Genomic DNA, 15,140 nt, shown 5'->3' with positions numbered 1-15,140 from the left:
TAACAGAGGGGCTGAAACAGAAGGGCTGAAACAGAGGGGCTGAAACAGAGGAGCTGAAACAGAGGGCGAGAAACAGAGGGACTGAAACAGAGGGGCTGAAACAGTGGGGCTGAAACAGAGGGGCTGAAACAGAGGGCGAGAAACAGAGTGCGAGAAACAGAGGGCGAGAAACAGAGGGGCTGAAACAGAGGGGGTGAAACAGAGGGGCTGAAACAGAGGGGGTGAAACAGAGGGGCTGAAACAGAGGGCGAGAAACAGAGGGCGAGAAACAGAGGGTGAGAATCAGAGGGCGAGAAACAGAGGGACTGAAACAGAGGGGCTGAAACAGAGGACGAGAAACAGAGGGCTGAAACATAGGGGCTGAAACAGAGGGGCTGAAACAGAGGGGCTGAAACAGAGGGCGAGAAACAGAGGGGCTGAAACAGAGGACGTGAAACATAGGGCGAGAAACAGAGGGACTGAAACAGAGGGGCTGAAACAGTGGGGCTGAAACAGAGGGGCTGAAACAGAGGGCGAGTAACAGAGGGGCTGAAACAGAGGGGCTGACACAGAGTGGCTGAAACAGAGGAGCTGAAACAGAGGGCGAGAAACTGAGGGCGAGAAACAGAGGGCGAGAAACAGTGGGGCTGAAACAGAGGGGCTGAAACAGAGGGGCTGAAACAGAGAGGCTGGAAGAGAGGGGCTGAAACAGAGGTGCTGAAACTGAGGGCGAGAAACAGAGGGCGAAAAACAGAGGGGCTGAAACAGAGGATCGAAACAGAGGTCGAGAAACAGAGGGGCTGAAACAGAGGGCGAGAAACAGAGGGCGAGAAACAGAGGGGCTGAAACAGAGGGCGAGAAACAGAGGGCAAGAAACAGAGGGCGTGAAACAGAGAGAGAGAAACAAAGGGCGAGAAACAGAGAGCGAGAAACAGAGGGGCTGAAACAGAGGGGCTGAAACAGAGGGGCTGAATCAGAGTGGCTGAAACAGAGGGCGAGAAACAGAGGGTGAGAAACAGAGTGGGAGAAACAGAGGTGCTGAAACAGAGGGGCTGAAACAGCGGGGCTGAAACAGAGGGCGAGAAACAGAGGGGCTGAAACAGAGGGGCTGAAACAGAGGGCGAGAAACAGAGGGGCTGAAAGAGAGGGGCTGAAACAGAGGGGCTGAAACAGAGGGGCTGAAACAGAGGGCGAGAAACAGAGGGGCTGAAACAGAGGGCGAGAAACAGAGAGCGAGAAACAGAGGGCGAGAAACAGAGGGGCTGAAACAGAGGGGCTGAAACAGAGTGGCTGAAAAAGAGGGGCTGAAACAGAGGGGCTGAAACAGAGGGGCTGAAACAGAGGGGCTGAAACAGAGGGCGAGAAACAGAGGGCGAGAAACAGAGGGCGAGAAACAGAGGGGCTGAAACAGAGGGGCTGAAACAGAGGGGCTGAAACAGAGGGGCCGAAACAGTGGGCGAGAAACAGAGGGGCTGAAACAGAGGGGCTGAAACAGAGGGCGAGAAACAGAGGGGCTGAAAGAGAGGGGCTGAAACAGAGGGGCTGAAACAGAGGGGCTGAAACAGAGGGCGAGAAACAGAGGGGCTGAAACAGAGGGCGAGAAACAGAGAGCGAGAAACAGAGGGCGAGAAACAGAGGGGCTGAAACAGAGGGGCTGAAACAGAGTGGCTGAAAAAGAGGGGCTGAAACAGAGGGGCTGAAACAGAGGGGCTGAAACAGAGGGGCTGAAACAGAGGGCGAGAAACAGAGGGCGAGAAACAGAGTTGCTGAAACAGAGGACGAGAAACAGAGGGGCTTAAACAGTGGGGCTGAAACAGAGGGGCTGAAACAGAGGGGCTGAAACAGAGGGGCTGAATCAGAGTGGCTGAAACAGAGGGCGAGAAACAGAGGGCGAGAAACAGAGTGCGAGAAACAGAGGTGCTGAAACAGAGGGGCTGAAACAGCGGGGCTGAAACAGAGGGCGAGAAACAGAGGGGCTGAAACAGAGGGGCTGAAACAGAGGGGCTGAAATAGAGGGGCTGAAAGAGAGGGGCTGAAACAGAGGGCGAGAAACAGAGGGGCTGAAACAGATGGGCTGAAACAGAGGGGCTGAAAGAAAGGGGCTGAAACAGAGGGCGAGAAACAGAGGGGCTGAAACAGATGGGCTGAAACAGAGGGGCTGAAACAGAGGGGCTGAAAGAGAGGGCGAGAAACAGAGGGTGAGAAACAGAGGGCGAGAAACAGAGGGGCTGAAACAGTGGAGCTGAAACAGAGGGGCTGAAACAGAGGGGCAGAAACAGGGGCTGAAACAGACGGGCTGAAACAGAGGGCGAGAAACAGAGGGCGAAAAACAGAAGGGCTGTAACAGAGGGGCTGAAACAGAGGGGCTGAAACAGAGGGCGAGAAACAGAGGGGCTTAAACAGTGGGGCTGAAACAGAGGGGCTGAAACAGAGGGGCTGAAACAGAGGGGCTGAATCAGAGTGGCTGAAACAGAGGGCGAGAAACAGAGGGCGAGAAACAGAGTGCGAGAAACAGAGGGGCTGAAACAGAGGGGCTGAAACAGCGGGGCTGAAACAGAGGGCGAGAAACAGAGGGGCTGAAACAGAGGGGCTGAAACAGAGGGGCTCAAACAGAGGGGCTGAAAGAGAGGGGCTGAAACAGAGGGCGAGAAACAGAGGGGCTGAAACAGATGGGCTGAAACAGAGGGGCTGAAACAGAGGGGCTGAAACAGAGGGCGAGAAACAGATGGTGAGAAACAGAGGGCGAGAAACAGAGTGGCTGAAACAGTGGAGCTGAAACAGAGGGGCTGAAACAGAGGGGCTGAAACAGGGGGTGAAACAGACGGGCTGAAACAGAGGGCGAGAAACAGAGGGCGAGAAACAGAGGGCTGAAACAGAGGGTCTGAAACAGAGGGGCTGAAACAGAGGGGCTGAAACAGGGGCTGAAACAGAGGGCGAGAAACAGCGGGGCTGAAACAGAGGGGCTGAAACAGAGGGCGAGAAACAGAGGGGCTGAAACAGAGGGGCTGAAACAGAGGGGCTGAAACAGAGGGCGAGAAACAGAGGGCGAGAAACAGAGGGCGAGAAACAGAGGGGCTGAAACAGAGGGGATGAAACTGAGGGGCTGAAACAGAGGGCGACAAACAGAGGGCGAGAAACTGAGGGTGAGAAACAGAGAGCGAGAAACAGAGGGCGAGAAACAGAGGGGCTGAAACAGAGGGGCTGAAACAATGGGGATGAAACAGAGGGGCTGAAACAGAGGGCGAGAAACAGAGGGGCTGAAACAGAGGGGCAGAAACAGAGGGGCTGAAACAGAGGGGCTGAAACAGAGGACGAGAAACAGAGGGGCTGAATCAGAGGGCGTTAAACAGAGGGCGAGTAACAGAGGGGCTGAAACAGAAGGGCTGAAACAGAGGGGCTGAAACAGAGGAGCTGAAACAGAGGGCGAGAAACAGAGGGACTGAAACAGAGGGGCTGAAACAGTGGGGCTGAAACAGAGGGGCTGAAACAGAGGGCGAGAAACAGAGTGCGAGAAACAGAGGGCGAGAAACAGAGGGGCTGAAACAGAGGGGGTGAAACAGAGGGGCTGAAACAGAGGGGGTGAAACAGAGGGGCTGAAACAGAGGGCGAGAAACAGAGGGCGAGAAACAGAGGGTGAGAATCAGAGGGCGAGAAACAGAGGGACTGAAACAGAGGGGCTGAAACAGAGGACGAGAAACAGAGGGCTGAAACATAGGGGCTGAAACAGAGGGGCTGAAACAGAGGGGCTGAAACAGAGGGCGAGAAACAGAGGGGCTGAAACAGAGGGGCTGAAACAGAGTGGCTGAAACAGAGGAGCTGAAACAGAGGGCGAGAAACTGAGGGCGAGAAACAGAGGGCGAGAAACAGTGGGGCTGAAACAGAGGGGCTGAAACAGAGGGGCTGAAACAGAGGGCGAGAAACAGAGGGGCTGAAACAGAGGGCGTGAAACAGAGGGCGAGAAACAGAGGGGCTGAAACAGAGGGGGTGAAACAGAGGGCGAGAAACAGAGGGGCTGAAACAGAGGGGCTGAAACAGAGGGGCTGAAACAGAGGGCGAGAAACAGAGGGGCTGAAACAGAGGGCGTGAAACAGAGGGCGAGAAACAGAGGGGCTGAAACAGAGGGGCTGAAACAGAGGGGCTGAAACAGAGGGGCTGAAACAGAGGGCGAGAAACAGAGGGGCTGAAACAAAGGGGCTGAAACAGGGGCTGAAACAGACGGGCTGAAACAGAGGGCGAGAAACAGAGGGCGAGAAACAGAAGGGCTGAAACAGAGGGGCTGAAACAGAGGGGCTGAAACAGAGGGGCTGAAACAGGCGCTGAAACAGTGGGCGAGAAACAGAGGGGCTGAAACAGAGGGGCTGAAACAGAGGACGATAAACAGAGGGGCTGAAACAGAGGGGCTGAAACAGAGGGGCTGAAACAGAGCGGGTGAAACAGAGGGCGAGAAACAGAGAGCGAGAAACAGAGGGCCAGAAACAGAGGGGCTGAAACAGAGGGGCTGAAACAGTGGGGCTGAAACAGAGCGGCTGAAACAGAGGGGCTGAACAGAGGGTGAGAAACTGAGGGGCTGAAACAGAGGGGCTGAAACAGAGGGGCTGAAACAGAGGGCGACAAACACAGGGCGAGAAACTGAGAGCGAGAAAGAGTGGAGCTAAAACAGAGGGGCTGAAACAGAGGGGGTGAAACAGAGGGTCTGAAACACAGGGGCTGAAACAGAGGGCGAGAAACAGAGGGGCTGAAACAGAGGGGCTGAAACAGAGTGGCTGAAACATAGGGGCTGAAACAGAGGGCGAGAAACAGAGGGCGAGAAACAGAGGGCGAGAAACAGAGGGCGAGAAACAGAGTGGCTGAAACAGAGGGGCTGAAACAAAGGGGCTGAAACAGAGGGGCTGAAACAGAGGGCGAGAAACAGAGGGGCTGAAACAGAGGCTGAGAAACAGAGTGGCTGAAACAGAGGGGCTGAAACAGAGGACGAGAAACAGAGGGGTTTAAACAGTGGGGCTGAAACAGAGGGGGTGAAACAGAGAGGCTGAAACAGAGGGGCTGAATCAGAGTGGCTGAAACAGAGGGCGAGAAACAGAGGGCTAGAAACAGAGTGCGAGAAACAGAGGGGCTGAAACAGAGGGGCTGAAACAGCAGTGCTGAAACAGAGGGGCTGAAACAGAGGAGCTGAAACAGAGGGGCTGAAACAGAGGGGCTGAAACAGAGGGGCTGAAACAGAGGGCGAGAAACAGAGGGGCTGAAACAGAGGGCGTGAAACAGAGGGCGAGAAACAGAGGGGCTGAAACAGAGGGGCTGAAACAGAGGGGCTGAAACAGAGGGGCTGAAACAGAGGGCGAGAAACAGAGGGGCTGAAACAGAGGGGCTGAAACAGAGGGGCTGAAACAGAGGGGCTGAAACAGAGGGCGAGAAACAGAGGGCGAGAAACAGAGGGGCTGAAACCGAGGGGATGAAACAGAGGGGCTGAAACAGAGGGCGAGAAACAGAGGGCGAGAAACAGAGGGTGAGAAACAGAGAGCGAGAAACAGAGGGCGAGAAACAGAGTGGCTGAAACAGAGAGGCTGAAACAATGGGGCTGAAACAGAGGGGCTGAAACAGAGGGCGAGAAACAGAGTGGCTGAAACAGAGGGGCTGAAACAGAGGGGCTGAAACAGAGGGCGAGAAACAGAGGGGCTGAATCAGAGGGCGTTAAACAGAGGGCGAGAAACAGAGGGGCTGAAACAGAGGAGCTGAAACAGAGGGCGAGAAACAGAGGGACTGAAACAGAGGGGCTGAAACAGTGGGGCTGAAACAGAGGGGCTGAAACAGAGGGCGAGAAACAGAGTGCGAGAAACAGAGGGCGAGAAACAGAGGGGCTGAAACAGAGGGGGTGAAACAGAGGGGCTGAAACAGAGGGGCTGAAACAGAGGTGCTGAAACAGAGGGCGAGAAACAGAGGGCGAGAAACAGAGGGGCTGAATCAGAGGATCGAAACAGAGGTCGAGAAACAGAGGGGCTGAAACAGTGGGCGAGAAACAACGGGCGAGAAACAGAGGGGCTGAAACAGAGGGCGAGAAACAGAGGGCGAGAAACAGAGGGCGAGAAACAGAGAGGGAGAAACAAAGGGCGAGAAACAGGGGCGAGAAACAGAGGGGCTGAAACAGAGGGGCAGAAACAGAGGGGCTGAAACAGGGGGGCTGAAACAGAGGGCGAGAAACAGAGAGGCTGAAACAGAGGGGCTGAAACAGAGGACGAGAAACAGAGGGGCTGAAACAGAGGGGCTGAAACAGAGGGGCTGAAACAGAGGGCCAGAAACAGAGGGGCTGAAACAGTGGGCGAGAAACAGAGGGGCTGAAACAGAGGGCGAGAAACAGAGCGAGAAACAGAGGGCGAGAAACAGAGGGGCTGAAACAGAGGGGCTGAAACAGAGGGGCTGAAAAAGAGGGGCTGAAACAGAGGGGCTGAAACAGAGGGGCTGAAACAGAGGGGCTGAAACAGAGGGCGATAAACTGAGGGCGAGAAACAGAGGGGCTGATCAGAGGGCGACAAACAGAGGGGCTTAAACAGTGGGGCTGAAACAGAGGGGCTGAAACAGAGGGGCTGAAACAGAGGGGCTGAATCAGAGTGGCTGAAACAGAGGGCGAGAAACAGAGGGCGAGAAACAGAGTGCGAGAAACAGAGGGGATGAAACAGAGGGGCTGAAACAGAGGGGCTGAAACAGAGGGCGAGAAACAGAGGGCGAGAAACAGAGGGGCTGAAACAGAGGGGCTGAAACAGAGGGGCTGAAACAGAGGGCGAGAAACAGAGGGCGAGAAACAGAGGGGCTGAAACAGAGGGGCTGAAACAGAGTGGCTGAAACAAAGGGGCTGAAACAGAGGGCGAGAAAAAGAGGGCGAGAAACAGAGGGCGAGAAAGAGTGGGGCTGAAACAGAGGGGCTGAAACAGAGGGGGTGAAACAGAGGGGCTGAAACAGAGGGGCTGAAACAGAGGGCGAGAAACAGAGGGGGTGAAACAGAGGGGCTGAAACAGAGGGGCTGAAACAGAGGGCGAGAAACAGAGGGGCTGAAACAGAGGGGGTGAAACAGAGGGTCTGAAACAGAGGGGATGAAACAGAGGGGCTGAAACAGAGGGGCTGAAACAGAGGACGAGAAACAGAAGGCGAGAAACAGAGGGCGAGAAACAGAGGGGCTGAAACAGAGGGGGGGAAACAGAGGGGCTGAAACAGAGGGCGAGAAACAGAGGGCGAGAAACAGAGGGCGAGAAACAGAGGGCGAGAAACAGAGGGGCTGAAACAGAGGGGCTGAAACAGAGGGGCTGAAACAGAGGTGCTGAAACAGAGGGCGAGAAACAGAGGGCGAGAAACAGAGGGGCTGAATCAGAGGGGCTGAAACAGAGGGGCTGAAACAGAGGGGCTGAAACAGAGGGCGAGAAACAGAGGGGCTGAAACAGAAGGGCTGAAACAGAGGTCGAGAAACAGAGGGGCTGAAACAGAGGGGCTGAAACAGAGGGGCTGAAACAGAGGGCGAGAAACAGAGGGGCTGAAACAGAGGGCGAGAAACAGAGTGCGAGAAACAGAGGCCGAGAAACAGAGGGGCTGAAACAGAGGGGGTGAAACAGAAGGGCTGAAACAGAGGGGGTGAAACAGAGGGGCTGAAACAGAGGGCGAGAAGCAGAGGGCGAGAAACAGAGGGCGAGAATCTGAGGGCGAGAAACAGAGGGACTGAAACAGAGGGGCTGAAACAGAAGACGAGAAACAGAGGGCTGAAACATAGGGGCTGAAACAGAGGGGCTGAAACAGAGGGGCTGAAACAGAGGGCGAGAATCAGAGGGGCTGAAACAGAGGGCGTCAAACATAGGGCGAGAAACAGAGGGACTGAAACAGAGGGGCTGAAACAGAGGGGCTGAAACAGAGGGGCTGAAACAGAGGGCGAGTAACAGAGTGGCTGAAACAGAGGAGCTGAAACAGAGTGGCTGAAACAGAGGAGCTGAAACAGAGGGCGAGAAACTGAGGGCGAGAAACAGAGGGCGAGAAACAGTGGGGCTGAAACAGAGGGGCTGAACCAGAGGGGCTGAAACAGAGAGGCTGGAAGAGAGGGGCTGAAACAGAGGTGCTGAAACACAGGGCGAGAAACAGAGGGCGAGAAACAGAGGGGCTGAAACAGAGGATCGAAACAGAGGTCGAGAAACAGAGGGGCTGAAACAGAGGGCGAGAAACAGAGGTATAGAAACAGAGGGGCTGAAACAGAGGGCGAGAAACAGAGGGCGAGAAACAGAGGGCGAGAAACAGAGAGGGAGAAACAAAGAGCGAGAAACAGAGGGCGAGAAACAGAGGGGCTGAAACAGAGGGGCAGAAACAGAGGGGCTGAAACAGAGGGGCTGAAAAAGAGAACGAGAAACAGAGGTGCTGAAACAGAGGGGCTGAAACAGAGGGGCAGAAACAGAGGGCCAGAAACAGAGGGGCGGAAACAGTGGGCGAGAAACAGAGGGGCTGAAACAGAGGGCGAGAAACAGAGCGAGAAACAGAGGGCGAGAAACAGAGGGGCTGAAACAGAGGGGCTGAAACAGAGGGGCTGAAAAAGAGGGGCTGAAACAGAGGGGCTGAAACAGAGGGGCTGAAACAGAGGGCGATAAACTGAGGGTGAGAAACAGAGGGGCTGATCAGAGGGCGAGAAACAGAGGGGCTTAAACAGTGGGGCTGAAACAGAGGGGCTGAAACAGAGGGGCTGAAACAGAGGGGCTGAATCAGAGGGGCTGAAACAGAGGGCGAGAAACAGAGGGCGAGAAACAGAGTGCGAGAAACAGAGGGGATGAAACAGAGGGGCTGAAACAGCGGTGCTGAAACAGAGGGCGAGAAACAGAGGGGCTGAAACAGAGGGGCTGAAACAGAGTGCGAGAAACAGAGGGGCTGATACAGAGGAGCTGATGGAGAGGGGCTGAAACAGAGGGCGAGAAACAGAGGGGCTGAAACAGAGGGTGTGAAACACAGGGGCTGAAACAGAGGGGCTGAAACAGAGGGGCTGAAACAGAGCGCGAGAAACAGAGGGCGAGAAACAGAGGGCGAGAAACAGAGGGGCTGAAACAGAGGGCGAGAAACAGAGGTGCTGAAACAGAGGGCGAGAAACAGAGGGCGAGAAACAGAGGGCGAGAAACAGAGAGCGAGAAACAGAGGGCGAGAAACAGAGGACGAGAAACAGAGGAGCTGAAACAGTCGGGCTGAAACAGAGGGGCTGAAACAGAGGGGATGAAACAGAGGGGCTGAAACAGAGGGCGAGAAACAGAGGGCGAGAAACAGAGGGGCTGAAACAGAGGGGCTGAAGCAGAGGGGCTGAAACAGAGGGGCCGAAACAGTGGGCGAGAAACAGAGGGGCTGAAACAGAGGGGCTGAAACAGAGGGCGAGAAACAGAGGGGCTGAAAGAGAGGGGCTGAAACAGAGGGGCTGAAACAGAGGGGCTGAAACAGAGGGCGAGAAACAGAGGGGCTGAAACAGAGGGCGAGAAACAGAGAGCGAGAAACAGAGGGCGAGAAACAGAGGGGCTGAAACAGAGGGGCTGAAACAGAGTGGCTGAAAAAGAGGGGCTGAAAAAGAGGGGCTGAAACAGAGGGGCTGAAACAGAGGGGCTGAAACAGAGGGCGAGAAACAGAGGGCGAGAAACAGAGTTGCTGAAACAGAGGACGAGAAACAGAGGGGCTTAAACAGTGGGGCTGAAACAGAGGGGCTGAAACAGAGGGGCTGAAACAGAGGGGCTGAATCAGAGTGGCTGAAACAGAGGGCGAGAAACAGAGGGCGAGAAACAGAGTGCGAGAAACAGAGGTGCTGAAACAGAGGGGCTGAAACAGCGGGGCTGAAACAGAGGGCGAGAAACAGAGGGGCTGAAACAGAGGGGCTGAAACAGAGGGCGAGAAACAGAGGGGCTGAAAGAGAGGGGCTGAAACAGACGGGCTGAAACAGAGGGGCTGAAACAGAGGGCGAGAAACAGAGGGGCTGAAACAGAGGGCGAGAAACAGAGAGCGAGAAACAGAGGGCGAGAAACAGAGGGGCTGAAACAGAGGGGCTGAAACAGAGTGGCTGAAAAAGAGGGGCTGAAACAGAGGGGCTGAAACAGAGGGGCTGAAACAGAGGGGCTGAAACAGAGGGCGAGAAACAGAGGGCGAGAAACAGAGGGCGAGAAACAGAGGGGCTGAAACAGAGGGGCTGAAACAGAGGGGCTGAAACAGAGGGCGAGAAACAGAGGGCGAGAAACAGAGTGCGAGAAACAGAGGGGCTGAAACAGAGGGGATGAAACTGAGGGGCTGAAACAGAGGGCGACAAACAGAGGGCGAGAAACTGAGGGTGAGAAACAGAGAGCGAGAAACAGAGGGCGAGAAACAGAGGGGCTGAAACAGAGGGGCTGAAACAATGGGGATGAAACAGAGGGGCTGAAACAGAGGGCGAGAAACAGAGGGGCTGAAACAGAGGGGCTGAAACAGAGGGGCTGAAACAGAGGGGCTGAAACAGAGGGCGAGAAACAGAGGGGCTGAATCAGAGGGCGTTAAACAGAGGGCGAGTAACAGAGGGGCTGAAACAGAAGGGCTGAAACAGAGGGGCTGAAACAGAGGAGCTGAAACAGAGGGCGAGAAACAGAGGGACTGAAACAGAGGGGCTGAAACAGTGGGGCTGAAACAGAGGGGCTGAAACAGAGGGCGAGAAACAGAGTGCGAGAAACAGAGGGCGAGAAACAGAGGGGCTGAAACAGAGGGGGTGAAACAGAGGGGCTGAAACAGAGGGGGTGAAACAGAGGGGCTGAAACAGAGGGCGAGAAACAGAGGGCGAGAAACAGAGGGTGAGAATCAGAGGGCGAGAAACAGAGGGACTGAAACAGAGGGGCTGAAACAGAGGACGAGAAACAGAGGGCTGAAACATAGGGGCTGAAACAGAGGGGCTGAAACAGAGGGGCTGAAACAGAGGGCGAGAAACAGAGGGGCTGAAACAGAGGACGTGAAACATAGGGCGAGAAACAGAGGGACTGAAACAGAGAGGCTGAAACAGTGGGGCTGAAACAGAGGGGCTGAAACAGAGGGCGAGTAACAGAGGGGCTGAAACAGAGGGGCTGACACAGAGTGGCTGAAACAGAGGAGCTGAAACAGAGGGCGAGAAACTGAGGGCGAGAAACAGAGGGCGAGAAACAGTGGGGCTGAAACAGAGGGGCTGAAACAGAGGGGCTGAAACAGAGAGGCTGGAAGAGAGGGGCTGAAACAGAGGTGCTGAAACTGAGGGCGAGAAACAGAGGGCGAAAAACAGAGGGGCTGAAACAGAGGATCGAAACAGAGGTCGAGAAACAGAGGGGCTGAAACAGAGGGCGAGAAACAGAGGGCGAGAAACAGAGGGGCTGAAACAGAGGGCGAGAAACAGAGGGCAAGAAACAGAGGGCGTGAAACAGAGAGGGAGAAAGAAAGGGCGAGAAACAGAGGGCGAGAAACAGAGGGGCTGAAACAGAGGGGCAGAAACAGAGGGGCTGAAACAGAGGGGCTGAAACAGAGGGCGAGAAACAGAGGGGCTGAAACAGTGGGCGAGAAACAGAGGGGCTGAAACAGAGGGCGAGAAACAGAGCGAGAAACAGAGGGCGAGAAACAGAGGGGCTGAAACAGAGGGGCTGAAACAGAGGGGCTGAAAAAGAGGGGCTGAAACAGAGGGGCTGAAACAGAGGGGCTGAAACAGAGGGGCTGAAACAGAGGGCGATAAACTGAGGGCGAGAAACAGAGGGGCTGATCAGAGGGCGAGAAACAGAGGGGCTGAAACAGAGGGGGGGAAACAGAGGGGCTGAAACAGAGGGCGAGAAACAGAGGGCGAGAAACAGAGGGCGAGAAACAGAGGGCGAGAAACAGAGGGGCTGAAACAGAGGGGCTGAAACAGAGGGGCTGAAACAGAGGTGCTGAAACAGAGGGCGAGAAACAGAGGGCGAGAAACAGAGGGGCTGAATCAGAGGGGCTGAAACAGAGGGGCTGAAACAGAGGGGCTGAAACAGAGGGCGAGAAACAGAGGGGCTGAAACAGAAGGGCTGAAACAGAGGTCGAAAAACAGAGGGGCTGAAACAGAGGGGCTGAAACAGAGGGGCTGAAACAGAGGGCGAGAAACAGAGGGGCTGAAACAGAGGGCGAGAAACAGAGTGCGAGAAACAGATGGCGAGAAACAGAGGGGCTGAAACAGAGGGGGTGAAACAGAAGGGCTGAAACAGAGGGGGTGAAACAGAGGGGCTGAAACAGAGGGCGAGAAACAGAGGGCGAGAAACAGAGGGCGAGAATCTGAGGGCGAGAAACAGAGGGACTGAAACAGAGGGGCTGAAACAGAGGACGAGAAACAGAGGGCTGAAACATAGGGGCTGAAACAGAGGGGCTGAAACAGAGGGGCTGAAACAGAGGGCGAGAATCAGAGAGGCTGAAACAGAGGGCGTCAAACATAGGGCGAGAAACAGAGGGACTGAAACAGAGGGGCTGAAACAGAGGGGCTGAAACAGAGGGGCTGAAACAGAGGGCGAGTAACAGAGGGGCTGAATAGGAGGAGCTGAAACAGAGTGGCCGAAACAGAGGAGCTGAAACAGAGGGCGAGAAACTGAGGGCGAGAAACAGAGGGCGAGAAACAGTGGGGCTGAAACAGAGGGGCTGAAACAGAGGGGCTGAAACAGAGAGGCTGGAAGAGAGGGGCTGAAACAGAGGTGCTGAAACACAGGGCGAGAAACAGAGGGCGAGAAACAGAGGGGCTGAAACAGAGGATCGAAACAGAGGTCGAGAAACAGAGGGGCTGAAACAGAGGGCGAGAAACAGAGGGCGAGAAACAGAGGGGCTGAAACAGAGGGCGAGAAACAGAGGGCGAGAAACAGAGAGGGAGAAACAAAGGGCGAGAAACAGAGGGCGAGAAACAGAGGGGCTGAAACAGAGGGGCAGAAACAGAGGGGCTGAAACAGGGGGGCTGAAACAGAGGCGAGAAACAGAGAGGATGAAACAAAGGGCTGAAAAAGAGAACGAGAAACAGAGGTGCTGAAACAGAGGGGCTGAAACAGAGGGGCAGAAACAGAGGCCAGAAACAGAGGGGCGGAAACAGTGGGCGAGAAACAGAGGGGCTGAAACAGAGGGCGAGAAACAGAGCGAGAAACAGAGGGCGAGAAACAGAGGGGCTGAAACAGAGGGGCTGAAACAGAGGGGCTGAAAAAGAGGGGCTGAAACAGAGGGGCTGAAACAGAGGGGCTGAAACAGAGGGCGATAAACTGAGGGTGAGAAACAGAGGGGCTGATCAGAGGGCGAGAAACAGAGGGGCTTAAACAGTGGGGCTGAAACAGAGGGGCTGAAACAGAGGGGCTGAAACAGAGGGGCTGAATCAGAGGGGCTGAAACAGAGGGCGAGAAACAGAGGGCGAGAAACAGAGTGCGAGAAACAGAGGGGATGAAACAGAGGGGCTGAAACAGCGGTGCTGAAACAGAGGGCGAGAAACAGAGGGGCTGAAACAGAGGGGCTGAAACAGAGTGCGAGAAACAGAGGGGCTGATACAGAGGAGCTGAAGGAGAGGGGCTGAAACAGAGGGCGAGAAACAGAGGGGCTGAAACAGAGGGTGTGAAACACAGGGGCTGAAACAGAGGGGCTGAAACAGAGGGGCTGAAACAGAGCGCGAGAAACAGAGGGCGAGAAACAGAGGGCGAGAAACAGAGGGGCTGAAATAGAGGGCGAGAAACAGAGGTGCTGAAACAGAGGGCGAGAAACAGAGGGCGAGAAACAGAGGGCGAGAAACAGAGAGCGAGAAACAGAGGGCGAGAAACAGAGGACGAGAAACAGAGGAGCTGAAACAGACGGGCTGAAACAGAGGGGCTGAAACAGAGGGGATGAAACAGAGGGGCTGAAACAGAGGGCGAGAAACAGAGGGCGAGAAACAGAGGGGCTGAAACAGAGGGGCTGAAACAGAGGGGCTGAAACAGAGGGGCCGAAACAGTGGGCGAGAAACAGAGGGGCTGAAACAGAGGGGCTGAAACAGAGGGCGAGAAACAGAGGGGCTGAAAGAGAGGGGCTGAAACAGAGGGGCTGAAACAGAGGGGCTGAAACAGAGGGCGAGAAACAGAGGGGCTGAAACAGATGGGCTGAAACAGAGGGGCTGAAACAGAGGGGCTGAAAGAGAGGGCGAGAAACAGAGGGTGAGAAACAGAGGGCGAGAAACAGAGGGGCTGAAACAGTGGAGCTGAAACAGAGGGGCTGAAACAGAGGGGCAGAAACAGGGGCTGAAACAGACGGGCTGAAACAGAGGGCGAGAAACAGAGGGCGAAAAACAGAAGGGCTTTAACAGAGGGGCTGAAACAGAGGGGCTGAAACAGAGGGCGAGAAACAGAGGGGCTTAAACAGTGGGCCTGAAACAGAGGGGCTGAAACAGAGGGGCTGAAACAGAGGGGCTGAATCAGAGTGGCTGAAACAGAGGGCGAGAAACAGAGGGCGAGAAACAGAGTGCGAGAAACAGAGGGGCTGAAACAGAGGGGCTGAAACAGCGGGGCTGAAACAGAGGGCGAGTAACAGAGGGGCTGAAACAGAGGGGCTGAAACAGAGGGGCTCAAACAGAGGGGCTGAAAGAGAGGGGCTGAAACAGAGGGCGAGAAACAGAGGGGCTGAAACAGATGGGCTGAAACAGAGGGGCTGAAACAGAGGGGCTGAAACAGAGGGCGAGAAACAGATGGTGAGAAACAGAGGGCGAGAAACAGAGTGGCTGAAACAGTGGAGCTGAAACAGAGGGGCTGAAACAGAGGGGCTGAAACAGGGGGTGAAACAGACGGGCTGAAACAGAGGGCGAGAAACAGAGGGCGAGAAACAGAAGGGCTGAAACAGAGGGTCTGAAACAGAGGGGCTGAAACAGAGAAGCTGAAACAGGGGCTGAAACAGAGGGCGAGAAACAGCGGGGCTGAAACAGAGGGGCTGAAACAGAGGGCGAGAAACAGAGGGGCTGAAACAGAGGGGCTGAAACAGAGGGGCTGAAACAGAGGGCGAGAAACAGAGGGCGAGAAACAGAGGGCGAGAAACAGAGGGGCTGAAACAGAGGGGATGAAACTGAGGGGCTGAAACAGAGGGCGACAAACAGAGGGCGAGAAACTGAGGGTGAGAAACAGAGAGCGAGAAACAGAGGGCGAGAAACAGAGGGGCTGAAACAGAGGGGCTGAAACAATGGGGATGAAACAGAG

This window comes from Stegostoma tigrinum, chromosome 28, assembly GCF_030684315.1.
Source record: "Stegostoma tigrinum isolate sSteTig4 chromosome 28, sSteTig4.hap1, whole genome shotgun sequence".
Lineage (NCBI taxonomy): Eukaryota > Metazoa > Chordata > Chondrichthyes > Orectolobiformes > Stegostomatidae > Stegostoma > Stegostoma tigrinum.
The sequence above is the reverse complement of the archived record's forward strand: the minus strand, read 5'-3'. Positions refer to the sequence as shown.